Here is a 15,734-nt window from a genome sequence, read left to right as displayed (position 1 = left end):
TCAATTTCTAGAGTAATTGTAGTTGTTTTCTATTCTGATTCTCTGCGTTTTTATTTAGTATCTTGTGTGGTGTCTACTCAATTTCTGTTTGGGATTTTATCGTTCTTTTCTGTGTTTTATTAAAAGAGGAGGTTGGTGTTACATTACAATGACCTAGGTGGGACGAACACCCCCTAAACACAAAGAATGTGGGAGTAACACCCATTAAGAATGACCTAGGTGGGACTGACACCCCCTAAACACGAAGTATATGGGACTAACACCCATTAACCATAAGCTAGGTGGGACTAACACCCCCTAAACTCTAAGTATATGGGACTAACTCCCATAAACAATAACACAGGTGGGACTAACACCCCCTAAACACTAAGTATATGGGACTAACACCCATTACTAATCTAATAGGTGGAACTAACACCCCCTATACAGCAAGTGAGTCACAGCATGACCAACCCAAATGTGAGAAGTTGGCCTGGTATATGATGCTCACTAGTTAAAGTGATCACCTTGTACCATGCCAAGCAACCCTTATGGTGTGGTTGTAAGTCAACCTTTTCGGACTAGCTGCCCTAGTGGTAGCGTAGGCTAAGCAGTCTTTGAGGCTAAACTCGTGAAGCGTGTTAAGCCAGCTGTTTTACCAAATGCAACCCCCTTTTATACCAATGAAAGGACACCACACGGATATATATTCAAAATACATATGTATTTATTTCTCAAAGTAACCCCTAGTCTCTTTATGAGCACAGGAGCACAAATCGTCAAACAAGATTACAGTAGAATACACAGAAGTTGCACTTTATATGGATAGGCCCTGGTGGCCGCTCGAACCATATACTAAAATAGTGGTATAAGTACCACGAACAGAAAAGGGAAAAGGCCTAGGGCCTCTAGAATCGCTGGGCCTACAAGGAGCTAACTTCAGTTAGTGACCAGGAGGTCCACGGGTGGCGTGTGCAGAGCAAATAGTCACACGCGTGCTCCCATAGGTTTCAATGGGTGCGTAAAAAGTACAAAGTTACTGCAAAAAGGATCTTCCGGATGGACTAGGAACTCAAGATTTGGAACACAGGCACTAGAGATGTAATACTACACTTGGGCACAGGAGTGCCAGCTTTACCTCACCCACAGGAAGCGGGTGCATAGGCCTCGAAGTGCGTCGGGTTTCTTCTATCTGTTCCGTGGAGCCTGAAGACAAAGATGCTGCAGGCGGTCGGTCCGGGAGAGATGCGGTGGATCCAAGAGTGGATCGGAGATGTTGAAGACCTGTAAGCAGAGGGGACAGTGTTCACAGTCACTAGCCAGTGACCAGCGTGGCACCAGGTGGGTACCAGGCAATGTCGGGTGCAAACAGGAAGAAAGGTGTAGCTTGTCTCTGCAGCCACGTGGTCCCTGGAGGTCGACGACGTCCAGGAGTCGGTTCACGAGCTGTCCCACGCAGGCTCTCGCTGTCGGCGCTGTCGGCGGTGTCGGCGACTTGATCGAAGCAAACAAGCCTTGGCAAAAGCAATTGTTGTAGGAGATGAAATAAGCTGATGGTTCTGACCAGCAAGGTCAGAAGGACTGCTCCTTTGGAGGGGAGCAAGGGCCAGTCTGGAGCAACCAGACCAGCAGTGTATTTCGTAAAGTTCGTCGCCAAGATGGCTACTATCCAGCGGGCCAGCAACCGGTTAGGCACGTCGAGTGGCAAAATGCAGAAGGGCCCCACGCAGATCGTGGAGATGCTGGAGGGCTCACCTTTGGTGCAGATGCTGCTCGAGGGTTGGGCTTCTCAGATCCCAAAGCACAACTTGGAGGGAGCCTCGGTTGTTGCACTTGTCAGCTTGTCGTGGTCGTTTCAAGATGGCTGGCTCCACGTGTCTCGGTGCCTCCACGGGTCTCCTCTTTTCAGGGACTGTGGATCGGGCGGTGAGAGGTCTGGAGGTCCAGGTCTTGTCAGTCTCTGGGCTCGGGCTCCGGCGGGAGGCGGCGGCAAAGCAGACGTTGATTCGCTGGATGGTGCTTGCGTTAGCAAGGTGGTCACTCCCTGACCACAGGGGAGATTTCCTTCAGTCTTCTGTGCAGCAGAATGTCGAAGTTCCCGTCTTCTTCTTAGTTTCAAGTTGATTCCAGGATGTCTGAAGTCTTAGGACACAGCTCCTACCTTTAAGCGGATTCTAGGGGCCGGACTACCTGCTAGGTCCCTCCCTATGGGTGGGACCGGGAAGGGGGGTGGTTACACCCCCAATCCTTTGTCCAGCTCGCCCCAGGCCCGGGACTGGTGTGCCCCAGGACCGGTTTGAACTGGCATATGCACCGAGGCTCCTTGTGAGCCACAGGCATGTCTGGTTTCTTTCAAGCCCTACCTGACCAATACACAAAATCCTGTCTGGGGTGGTGCATGCACCTCCCCTGGCAGGAAACCCTTTGTCCACACCTCCCAAGCTGGAAGGACTCCCAGCAGCAGGAGGGCAGACTTGTGTCTGTGGTGGCAGCATCCATTTTGTGGAGCTGAGGCTATGTCTGATTATACCCGGGTTTCAGGTACTGTACATGTCGTGTCCCTCTAGAAGGGTGGAATGCTAACCCCGTCGCCAGAATTGGCGAGGGGTTAGTATTCCAATTCGTATGACACCTTACTCGACATGTTTTGATAAAGCCAAACCAAAGTTAGCATTTAACCGCGAGGTTCATAATGCACTTAAGAGTATATGGTATGACGATATCTGGAAACAGTAGAAGGAAGTTGTTCCGACCACTGCAGACAGGCTCAGCTCATGCCAGAGCACCATCTCACATGGAACCAAGCACTCTGCCCTCAGGATTGTTAAGGCCTGCCATAGGAGTGACTTATAGGTTTACCATGTGTCCCATTTAAGGTTAGGTATAGGTATACTACACCTAAGTAAGACGTGATTACACCAACTTACCCCAGCTGAGTGATCAGCCAGTTGTGTCAAATTGTTAGGCCAAGCCTGGGGTGGCATAATACATGCTTCAGCCCCTGGCAGGCCTTGGGTACACCAATGTCCTGGGTACCTAGTGTACACTGGTACAGGGGCTGACAGGGTGATCCACTTCCAATTGGTTATGCACCTAGGGTGCATAGTTTTAATTTAGTAGAGAGAACAGCAGGCTGGGGGTCTGATTGGCAGGCCCACAGCCTCAATATGTCAAAAACCAGTGAAGCAAAAAAGCAAAAATTTGGGGTGACCATAGGATAGCAGACCCTACTCTCCTACAGTCATGCTGTGACTCACTTGCTGTATAGGGGGTGTTAGTTCCACCTATTAGATTAGTAATGGGTGTTAGTCCCTTATACTTAGTGTTTAGGGGGTGTTAGTCCCACCTGTGTTATTGTTTATGGGCGTTAGTCCCATATACTTAGAGTTTAGGGGGTGTTAGTCCCACCTAGCTTATGGTTAATGGGTGTTAGTCCCATATACTTCGTGTTTAGGGGGTGTCAGTCCCACCTAGGTCATTCTTAATGGGTGTTACTCCCACATTCTTTGTGTTTAGGGGGTGTTAGTCCCACCTAGGTCATTGTAATGGGTGTCTGTCCCGTTTACTTGGTTTTAGGGGGTGAGAGTCCTACCTATGTTATTAGTAATGGGTATTTGTCCTTTTTACTAAACTTAAAGGGGGTGTGAGTCCCGCCTTGGTCACGTGTTAGACCCATATATTCAGAGATTGGGGGGTGTTAGTCCCACCTACGTTTTAGTGATGGGTGAGGTCCACCCATTGTATATTTGTTCTGGGAGTCATTCTTCCGGTATGTTTCTTCAATTTCTAGAGTAATTGTAGTTGTTTTCTATTCTGATTCTCTGCGTTTTTATTTAGTATCTTGTGTGGTGTCTACTCAATTTCTGTTTGGGATTTTATCGTTCTTTTCTGTGTTTTATTAAAAGAGGAGGTTGGTGTTAGTAAGTGAGTTTAATGTTTTCTTTTCTGTTTTATTATAAGAGGAGGATGGTGATAGTTTATTCTTATCTTTTCATCCTTTTTCTTATCCTTGTTTGCCGTTTATAGTCTGGGTCCCTTTCGTGGTATAGTTTATTCATATTACCCTTGGGCTTTGGACTATTTATCTTTTGTTTATATTTTGTGTATAGTTGCTTTTAACTTTTAGTATTGTTTGTTGTATCTTCAATGGTAAAGAAGGGAGATATTGTAGTATCTTCATGCAAGGTCATTACTGTTCTCCTGTATCTTGTAACTAGCTGCTCAGCCAGTGTGAGTGTTCCATGTGGAATGTTGACGTGACTGGAATGTTGGAGGTTGGTGTGGTGTGAGACAGTTGAGAGGATGGGCTGAGCAGCTAGCAGGCTGCTCCTGGTTGGGCTATACTATGGACTTAACTATCTTAATAATACAGTTAAGACATATCCTGGCTACGTCTGCTGTGTCACATCAACCTATGGAACCAGATCACTTCAACATTCCACCATCTGCCCTATTTAGGATGGATGGCATAATGCCTTTTTTCTGTCCATCACCACCAAGAAAAACCTGATCGTGAGGGACAGAATAAAAAAAATCAATAATGATCCCCACGCCCCAGGACAAAACTCCCAGGGTGATAGGGGTCATAAGTTTCTTTATTTTTCACAAACAAACTCCCACTTTAAGAGCTAGTTTATGAAAAACGAAAAACGTTTGAAAAGTTTTAGGGCGGATTTGAAATTGGTCAGAAGCGGTGCTGGGAGAGAGGAAAGATGGCGTCTGCTTGAGTCGGCCGTTTGCTGCCCCCTGATTATGGACATGCGAATGTGATAATGCGAGTAGATGAGCATTGAGCATACGCTCGAGACTTCTGAACAAAAACAAAGATAGCAGGTGGGAAAAAAAAAAATCGGGATGAAAGCCGGGTAATGAACACGAGAGCAAGATCGGTATGGATGCCGCGTCCTCATACCTGGAGCTGTGTCCTGGTCCGGCCCAGTGTGGACCAGCACTTTGCCGTGCGGAGCTTCTGATAGCGTTCTCCGCTTGTTTGGCAATACTGACACCCGGTGGTGGAGAGAGGAAACACCGCCTGCAGTGCTCGGATCTGTACCAAGCACGTTTTTCGATCATGGCTCCAAAGATTCCTGCTGCTACGGGGGTAAAGGGGAAAACCTGCTCGGGAATGGGCGCTGGCTCATCTCCTAAAGCGCCCGTACTCTTGGATTCCCATCGCAGATAGGAGCTGAGAAAAAGCAGAATGCAGTGAGTGCCTTACTGAAGATGGAAGAGAGGAAGAACCGGAGCAGAGTGCAACCAGCAGCTGAGCCAACTGTGCTGGATCTCCTACGTGCAATGTCAGGGGCAAAACAACCACGAGGACAAGGAGAACAAAAAGGTGAGCAGCACCAGGGGGGGGGGGGAGTAACATGGAGAGGGGAGATGTGAACAGGGAGGTTGGTGGCATAACTTTTGCAGCCTCAGCTGAAACACTGATCCCGAATATAGGTATAGAAACACCTTTGTCCAATCAATATACTCAGCCTCCTCCCCCCTAACCCCCACCCCCCCTGCCTGCAACCACAGATAGTAGACATCTCGAATGTAGGAACTGATTTAGGGCCAGAGATTCAAGGAGGAGACTGTACATTGGGGGCTACTGGCTTTAACTCCGCTCTGGGAGGGGCTACGGCTATGACTATGGCTACTAATCGCACTGCGTCTCCAAATCATAGTGAGCAAGATTTTTTCTCGCTCTCTGATGGCATCTGGTCAGTTTCGGGCTCAGGTTCGGAGTCACTAGGTGACTCCAGTGAGGAAAATTCGGGCGCTGGCAGAAGAGACTCTATAGCCACAATGCGCAAGGTAGCAAAGAGAATCAGCCACCCCAGTCCACAATTTTTTTTTTTAAATGGGACTATTCGGGCGCAGATTTACTCAGCACTGGTACTGCCTCACCAACTAAAGGCGAAAATACATCTCCCCCAGTACCCCCAACCTTGGATACGGTTATCCAATGTATACTCTCCCATCACGAAGAAACACGCCAAGACAGCAAACACGCTCAAAGGACAATGCGAAAGATTCAAGGGGCTGTCAGAAAAGTCGCAAAGTCCTGCGCTGTTATTACGGAACACCTCACAACCCTCGAAGTACGTACCGAAGCCTTGGAAAATGACCTAACAACTACACGTACAAGCACTATCTCGCATGATGCTCAATTAATAGATATTCAATTGAAACTCGAAGACTATGAAAATCGGCGACGCCGAAATAATCTAAGAGTCCTTGGCATACCGGAGGGAAAGGAAGGGTCAGATACCCGGTGCTATATGGCTGATATGCTTGCTAAGGCATTTCCAGATTTGGAGGGATGGAATTGGGCACTGGAAGTGCAAAGAGCCCATCGAGTTCCTTTTAATCTTAAATCACCTGTGAAGGCTGATACGAAACCTCATGCCATGTTGGTTTATTTTGGTAACTTTTTATTGCGACAGGAAATATATGACAAAACAAAACCAACAACAAAGCGCAGTGGTGGGGACTATTCTTTTTTTGTCCAACCTAGATCTCTGTCACTTCACGGTGGAAAGACAATGGCGTCTTCGACAGATGATACAGCCAGTGCAAGATCGAGGAGGGCAAGCATATTTGCTTCATCCAGCCCGCCTAAAAGTGATAAAAGGAGATCAAGTCCGTTTTTTCACCTCGGAAATTAAACTGAAAGAATATTTGGAGAACTGGGATACGAAATAATAGACTGATTAACATAATACAGACTCTTTATGCTTTAAGCTTTCCTCTCTCTTTAACTGAAAGACTGCTCGGAGAGCTAGGAAAAGAAGTCATGTTTTCAATCTGTTGTTTACCTGCATGCTTCTCCTTTATCCTTTCTCTTCTTCTCTTGTATGTGCTATACTGCTAGAATGCTCGTGCTTTACTGTCTGTCTTTTGGAGAGGATACAATTAAAAAAATGCGAGACAACAGGTATCAGTAGGCAAGGGCGATATAGGCGATATAGGCAGAAGATATTAAATAAGCTAAATGAGTAAAATCACTATGTTCGATTAATGTAGGAGGCCTTAATGATAGGTCAAAGCGTATCAGGACTGCTGAAATACTAAGAGATGGGAAAGCTGACATAATATGTCAGCAAGAAACACATATTCCTTGGGGGAAACGAGATATGCTGGCTATAAGGGGGTATAACCTTGTAGCTTGTTCTACACAAACCTCAACTATTAGAGGGGTCACGATTTATGTGAGAAACTGTTTTGGATTACCTAAACGGGTTCTGGAAGATAAATGGGGGAGATGGGCTATCGCACAACTCCCCATGGGATTCACTATATGCACAATATATGGATCAAATGAAGACGATCCACAGATTTATTATGATCTAGAAATCGAGCTAGCATCATGGCCGGACCCGTTGGTAATTTGTGGGGATTTGAATATTCATTATGAGAAGGGATGCAACAGAACTCAGAAGTATCAAGGGAGAAAACCTCATGTTCATCAAGCTTTATTAGCTTTACAAACTAGCTATGATTTGAGAGATGCATGGGAGACTAAACATCCTACGGATCCTGGTTACACATATTTTTCAAACCACCACAAGAATTTTTTTAGGCTTGATTATTTTTTGGTATCCTCCTCTTTGATCTCAACTGTGAGAATATTACCCAAAGTTTTATCAGACCACAATCCCTTAGTTATGGATTGAATGCTTCAGAATTTAGATTGTCGATCGGTAAGGTGGACATTTGATAGGTCGCTGTTAGCTAATGAGGATTATCTCAAATATATTAAAAAATGGGTTATAGAATATTATGATATTAACCGTTATAGCTCTTCCCGCAATGTAGTATGGGATAGCTTTAAAGCAGGCCTCCGGGGACAAACAATTAGTTTTGTGGGGAAAGCTATAAAACAAGAGAAGAAGGGTATTAATACATTGATATCTGAATTGGGAGAATTTGAAAAAGAACATATAAAAGCAATCAGACAAAATCAAGGAAGAGATGAACTTATACTACGAGAAAAAATAGCGATCACAAAAGCCAAATTAAATGATCATGATACCAAGAAGGGAGCAGCTATTTTTCAAGTACATAAGAATGAGGGATATGAATATGGGGAGACCGTTGGGAAGGTTCTCGCCTTACGGACTAAGCAAAAAGCAGCTAGAGATAATATAACGGAAATCAAGGGTCAAGATGGAATCCTCTATACAGAAAAAAAGGACATCATTGGGACCTTTGAGAAATTCTATCAGGACTTATATGCAGGGCAATAATGAACCTATGCCTACCAACAATACCGAGTTAATCTTCGGTAACCAGCGTAGACTTAGTGAAGAAATGCAGCAAGAGATGGATAAAGACATATCTAAAGAAGAGGTTCTTTCTGCCCTGCAAGCAATGGCCTTAGGAAAAGCGGCAGGTCCTGATAGAATTCCACTGGAGCTATATAAATCAATTCAGCAGGAAATAACTCCTTTATTGCTAGATTTGTTTCTTGGAGTACAGTATAGTGGGATTCCCCCAGAATCCTGGCAAAGAGCAGATATTGTGGTGTTTCTAAAAAAGGGAAAACCTGCAGACAATCCTGCATCGTATAGACCTATATCCCTTATGAATGTGGATACAAAGCTATATTAAAAAATCTTAGCCACTAGGCTGGGGGGGGATCATATCCCATTTAGTCTCACCATGGCAGCACGGTTTTTTACCAGCAAGGGGCACAACAGATCACATCAGACGTGCTATAGTCCTATTCGATATCATGGAGACAACAGGTGAGAAGATGTCTATGATCCTCCTCGATGCCGAGAAAGCATTCGATCGTGTGGCATGGCAGTATCTATGGACAACTATGGAACAGAGGGGATTTGGATCAGGTATATTGACTGCTATACAGGCAATGTACTATAAACCCTATGCTAGACTAAATATAATGGGTCAGGAATCAATTGCCATCGATATTGCACGAGGGACGAGACAGGGGTGTCCCTGTTCTCCAATATTATTTGCTTTGCCTATTGATATTTTCATAGAGCAAATTCTTCAAGATAAGATTATCACTCCAGTTAAGTGCAATGGGCATGAAACAAAAATAATGGCCTATGCTGATGATCTGGCAATTGTAACCATGGACCCAGATACAGCAATGCCACAAATTCAAAAACTAGCCGATGAATATGGCCGAAAATCAGGTTATCTGTTAAACGAGCGGAAAACTCAGATTTTATGTAATTCTAAAACCCCATGTAACGATCCTCGGAGGCTAACTGAGGTAATTTATCTTGGTATCCATATTAACAGCAATATGGAGGCCATTTGGAAAATAAATATGGCACCAATAATCAATAAGATTAGTCTAAACCTGCGCCGTCCAGATAAACTCTGGCTATCACTTATAGGTCGTTGCAACATCCTGAAAATGGTTATGCTCCGTAAAATTTTATATATGTTTAGATCTATCCCAATAGAAATCGAAGATCTCTTTTTTTTTAAAATAGACAGTATATTTAGTAATTGTTTTATGGAAGTACTCTAAAATTCGGCGCTCCCTTAAACTCTTAACGCTACCACAAAATCGAGGAGGATGGTACGTCCCCAATCTCAGATATTATAACTATGCTTACAGCATATGGCATTCGTGATCTTACCAGGTACAGGGAATCGACAACGTAATATAGAGGGGGATCTCCCCTCAATATATGAATTAGGCTATAGGAGCTAATGCACAAGGAATACTTCTTTGACAAATTGAACCCAGCTATTATAAAAAAAACAAATTTAAGGTGGTGATAGCAATATGGAAAATTTGGAAAAGGATGATCTGCCTTGCAAAACTACCTATTTATAATAGATATACCCCACTCTGGCGATCTCCCCTTTTTCCTATCCCAATGTATAATAAATTGGCTAGGCAATGGGAGGAAAGGGGAATAGTGAGAATGGGGGATTTCTACTTAATAGAACAGAGATTGTCGTTTTCTGATTTGCAACAAAGATATGGTATATCTGCTGGAACATACTTTAAATATACACAGTTCACAACCATCTAAATAAAATGAAGGAGAAGGGATTTTCCTTGCATAGGAACTTGTTAATTGAAACTATCTGCCAGTCCCAGACAAAGATCAAATATATTTATAAAATCTTAATCGATACACTCCCGGATGATCTTGAGGCAGCAGAAACCAAATGGGCTATAAGAATCGGAGACGGCGATATTGATCTGGATAGCTCTTTAGCACTAGCACAGGAAACATTTCTTACAGCAAACCTAAAAGCCCAACATTACTATACAATATATGACTTATATTTTACACCTGCAAAACTATTTCGATGGGGGAAATGGGTGGACGATAAATATCCCAGATGGGATCAAGGGCCAGCGGATATAGTCCATATGTTTTATAGCTGTGAGAAATTAGCTCCTCTAATAAAACAAATAGAAACATTTCTGATAGCAGCTATAGAGAATACCATCAGAATAACCCCAACTCTAATGTTGCTAGGATACGATGAGAAGATACAATGTGATAATCTGAAAAGTAAATTTGTTTTTATGGCTGTATCTGTAACACGACTTCTTATTGCCACTCATTGGAAGGATGTAGATCCTCCGTGTTTTCAAGCCTGGATCAATTGATTGCTGGCCATATATCACTTGGAAAAATCATTGTATAAATATAAAGGCCGAGGGACGAGCAGGAGAGGCAGGGAAATTTGGGCTCCTATGAAAAAATGGATTATAAGGCAAATTAGCCTGTAAGGAGACAAGCCGAATATGGCCTCTGGATCTACTTTTTGAATTGAACATCACTGCTTTATTAACTTCTCTGCTATTGCCTATCTATTTGGTTATTTTTTTTTATTTTACTCCTTTTTCTGATGTCTGATTGCATTGTAAATATATATGAAATATTTAACAATAAGCCCCTGCCTAGTAATTAGATATTAGGTGTAACCTTACCTTATATGTGTAAATTGCTTATGAATTTGTGTGATCTTTATATTATGCAAACTCTCTCTAAATAAATATAAAAAAACAAAAAAAAATAAAAGTTTTAGGGCCGGGTGTCATGGCTGACAGTACCATCCGTCAATTGGTTCTTACTTTGACAGAAACCACCTTATCAGCTATCAGGATGATGGACTAAAGTACCACCTCACCCAACAGGTATTAATCTGTCAGCCAAACGCTAAATCAGGCCCCAAGTCTCAATTGCAGCCAAGACAAGGAACTTAAGAATTATATGGGATGACGGCCTTTAACACAACATGTTAATTGTAGTTGTAGTAACATCTAACGTCCAATAATTTAAACCTCTAAAAACCAGTGCATTTATCCTTTCTAAAAATGAACCCTGGTAGACAGGGCACTAGCCAACTTGTATCTGGATTACAGCGACGTCTTGACCGCCGGCATCCTTACATATCAAATGAAGAGTACAGAAGGTTCAAAAGGCAGCTATATATGTTTTTTCTGCTGAAGAAACATCAACATGTCCACTCTTAAACTGGTCTTTGTTAGCTCCCAGTGTAAAACAGAATTTCCTTTAAGATTCTACATCTCTCTTATAAATGTCTAAAAGGATTAGCACCTGCTTGTCTTAAACAAAAGATCTAACATTATCATCTGTCAGGCCAGTTCTGTTCTGACAAAGTGATCATAGTGATCACCAGAAGCAAGAGCAGAGGAGGCAACACTTCTCTGTCACTGTCTGCCACCTCTGAAACGGACGCCAACTCAACATCTGCAATGTCTCAACTTGTGCATCTGCAAACAAAGCAAAAGAACACCTATGTCAACTGTCATCAATGTCTGACCCTAGCATGAAGCCTACAGTGATATAAGGAAAGAGATAACTTAAATAGCCTGATGCCTGAATTTGTTTTTTCAAGTCAAAATATTTTTTAGAGGTCCCATAAAACAACAGATGAACAGTGGACCGCTATGTATTATATAGAGTAGGGCTTAAATGTCTTTGTGTCGAACAATTGCAGCATAAATCTTAATGAAGAATATTTCTCAAAAATCCCTTAACATGGTGGACAGGGTAGTGAAAAATAATATAATAGAAAAGTCATACAGAAAAGACAGCAGGATTATTAATAATTGAGACCTGTAGAACAATGAAAATTATAAATGTGTAATAAAATATTAGGTTTCTGCATAACCGCAGTAAACTACAACTCAACAGACGAATATTTCTTTATTAATGATTTGACAACCGTAAAGGAAAAAACATTCGGCAAAGAATTTGGCAGTGTACAATACTGGCATTATACTTATTTTGTAATGATGACAGGATTTTCACAGTTTACAGTGTTTATACGTTATATATGTTGCTTCAACATCTGTGTCTAGTTGAATACAATAAAAAAAAATGCCCTTTTTTTAGTCTCATTGCAAGAAATGCTCCGAACATATACCATGTAGAGGAAATAACCGTGAGACCTAAGCGGGATGTTGAATACTGCCATGGATTAGGTGTGGTGCAGCGGAGGAGCTTGACAAGCGCAGTAACACTATACAAGGCCAGTGTCACCGTGGGTAGAAGGGAGGCGCGGGAGGCAGGGAAGGGGGAGGGGCAGTTCATTTCACCAACAATGTGCGGTCTGGCCAATCCGTGCATTTCCCTGGTTTTTTGAGCCCCAGTGTGTTCAGCTGTTTAGGAATGATCACCCATTTGTCTGGCCTCGATCACCGCAAGATATGTCTTTCAGTCTGGGCGGTTGGGTGTGACCGAGTGTCCTGTTAGGGCACCATCTCTAGTTCAGCTATAATGCCACGCATAGGCCGGTAAGCCAGAATTGGATGGGAGGTGCTACTGGTGATTTCCATCTCATGGCTATCCTACGTTTAGCTACCACTAGTGCCAGAACTGGAAACTAATTAAGGGACTTGCACGCTGCAACTTGGGAGGTGATCCCCAAAAGAAAGAGTGGGCCGTCTAGTGATACAGTGTAACCCACAGCCTCAGATAAAACCGCAGGTATCTCCGTCAAAAAGATGACAAATGTGAGCACAACCATACCATGTGGGTGAAACTAGCCTCGGGCTGTGGCAGCAGGGGCAGGAGTCGGGAGAGCCTTGATCCATCCGTATAAGTCTGTGGGGCGCGAGATATGTATGCTGAAAGTAATTCAATTAGGTGTATTGAAGCCTGTCTTTCCTAGAGATGCGTTTACCTTTAGACACTACACCCACTGGTATCCGTGAACGTTGTCAAGAGCTCTCCATCCAAATAGGCTCGGAGCACGGTAAGGGGGACTGCCCTATCCATACCTATAGAATTATGTAACATTGTGAAAGCACGATGGCCAGCCCCATGCTTGAGTATGGTTTGGAGGAGTCCAGATGTTTCGGGTTCATTGTGTGTTTTACCCCAGACTTTATGTAATTGTCAAATAACTGAAGCATACAAGAGAATCCCGTAACCATCCATCAAGTTGTTAAATGTGCAAAGAATCTTGTCAGAGAACAGGTCTCCCCAGGACGTGAGGCCCGCGTTGGTTCAGGCGATCACTTCTGGCCCAGAACCTAGGTCTGTACAACCAGGCATCGCCTAAAGTGGTAGCTCGGGGTTGTAAGAGGGAAAGGGTTGTTTCTTGTGCACATAAGTAGTCCAACAAGAACGGGCTCTGGACAAAAGAATATTACCTAACTTCTTCGGGATTGTACACTCTGAGTCTAATAACCATTTCAACAACTTAGTCGGGTGTATCCAAGTCGCCCAATATCCCAGTTCTGTTACATTTTAGGCTGCTAACCAGTGCATTGGCCATTGTAATTGCGTGGCCGCATAATGATATTTGTAATTCGGGGAACCCAAGCCTCCCTTCGCCAGAGGGGCATATTGTTTCGTAAGAGACACCCGCTTTCTACCTTTACCCCATGTTAAGGCAATTAAAAATGCCCTAAGATTCTGGAAAAAATTATTGGGATTGGACTTGGGAGAGCGGCAACATGTTTTAACAATCTGGGTAGCACCAGCACGTTAGTGATGGCAATGAGGCCCATAGGGGAAAGAGGTAGCTCTGTCCGGAATGATAAAGAGGACTTGGTTCTGATCACTGCCCTACCGAGATTACCATTCAACACCTCCTTTGCCTAGTGGTATACCCGGAATCCCAGATATTGAAAGGAATCACAAGACCATGGGAGTGGTGTGGTCGTGAGTGCCCTTCTTTGATCGGGAGATAATAAGGTAATCAGGAATAGCTGGAATTTATCCCAGTTCACCTTCAGGCCAGATGCATGCCTGGACCGTTCTAGCAATGCCTTAAGGTTCGGGAGTACTACTGTGTCTTCATGCAGATATACCAATGCATCATCTGCATGCAATGATATTATGTGCCACTGGTTATTTGCTCTTATCCCCCAACTCGTAGCACGTTGTCTAAGTGTGCAAGCAAGTGGCTCCATCACCAGCGCAAAGCTGATCAGGGATAGGGGGCAACCCTGCTGGGTGCCCTGCTCTATGGCGAAGGGATCAGAAATGGTAGTTCCCATTTTTACCCGGGCCACTGGCGACTTATACAGTGATGAGATCAACTTGAGGAACCTGGGGCCCATTCGAAACTTAATAAGCACCTCCATCAGATAACGCCATCCCAGGATGTCAAAACCCTTCCTCGATGTTGAGTGAGGCGACCCATAGATGTACACCTGTCGCACATGCCCAGTACGTGAACATAAACAGTCTGTGAAGATTTAAGAAGGTGTTTCTGCTGGGTACAAAGTCATTCTAGTCATGATGCACTATAGTTTGTACTACCAAGATCAATCTGTTGGCCAACATCCTACCAAGTATTTTATAGTCTGAATTGAGAAGAGATAGGGGTCGTAGGACCCCAGAAGTAATGGGTCCATGTCTGGCTTAGGCAAGACCACCAGCATCGCTTCCCAAAAGGGAAGGGGCAACTCTCCCTTAGCATATGCCTCGGTATAAATATGATGCAAGTGCAGGACCAATTACGCACTGCAAGTAGAATAAAATTCCAACGGCTAGCTTAATAGCATCGGTTATCTCGGTTTTGGTAATGAGGGACTCCAACTACTCCTGCTGCGAGGGCAGAATATGGGGAAACGATGCCCTCTAAAAAGGGTTGCACTGCGGCTGGATCTCTGGGGCTTTGTACAAGGAAATATAATATGAGTGAAAAGCAGAGTGAATACCATCTGTGTATTTATATGTCCCGTATCGTCCCTTATAGCCTTGATCGGGTTCCTAGGCGAGTCTGAACGTAGCAGCCACTGCAGCAGTCTACCAGCCTTGTCGCGCTAGGCGTGCCGCCAAGTGTTTCCTGTGATCGAGGGCTCCTAGCTTTTCTAGGGGTGTATTATACATTAGTCTGGCCTGAGCCAGTGGAGCCACAACCAACTGGTCGTTAGGGGATAACTGCTCGTACTGGCCTATATCAGTTTCCAGGGTGCTGAGCTCCCTGCGAATAGTGAACTTAGTGCAGTAAATCGATTTAATCCTGTAGCCGTGAAGCACGACTTTAAATGCATCCCACTAAACCTGAGCCTTCATTGTCCTGAAAGTAAGAAGTAATATTATCAGAAAGGGGGGAGCGGAGCTGGATGTCACGGAGTGCCTCCAAGGGCAAACGCCATGTCGGGATTTTATGTATACTTCTTCCCCAGGCCAATTGTAGTTGTAAAGGACAGTGATATAAGAGAGTACATCAAATATTCTGCCCATGACACCCTCCAAAGAGCATCCGTGAGCAGTAAACAAGATTAATTCTGGTGTTTAGATCGTGCAGCCCTGAATAGTATGAGTATT

The 15,734-nt window shown here is 44.0% G+C and overlaps 1 protein-coding gene across 13 annotated transcripts in view; it reads right to left on the bottom strand.

The window, feature by feature from the left end:
- The window catches only part of SPATA20 (spermatogenesis associated 20), a 2,191,885-nt gene that overhangs the window by 1,104,589 nt on the left and 1,071,562 nt on the right, over window positions 1-15,734 (bottom strand). The gene's annotated exons all lie outside the window — the stretch shown is intronic.

The sequence above is a fragment of the Triturus cristatus genome, chromosome 7 (assembly GCF_964204655.1).
Source record: "Triturus cristatus chromosome 7, aTriCri1.1, whole genome shotgun sequence".
NCBI classification, from domain to species: domain Eukaryota; kingdom Metazoa; phylum Chordata; class Amphibia; order Caudata; family Salamandridae; genus Triturus; species Triturus cristatus.
This window is presented reverse-complemented; position numbering and strand designations above follow the sequence as displayed.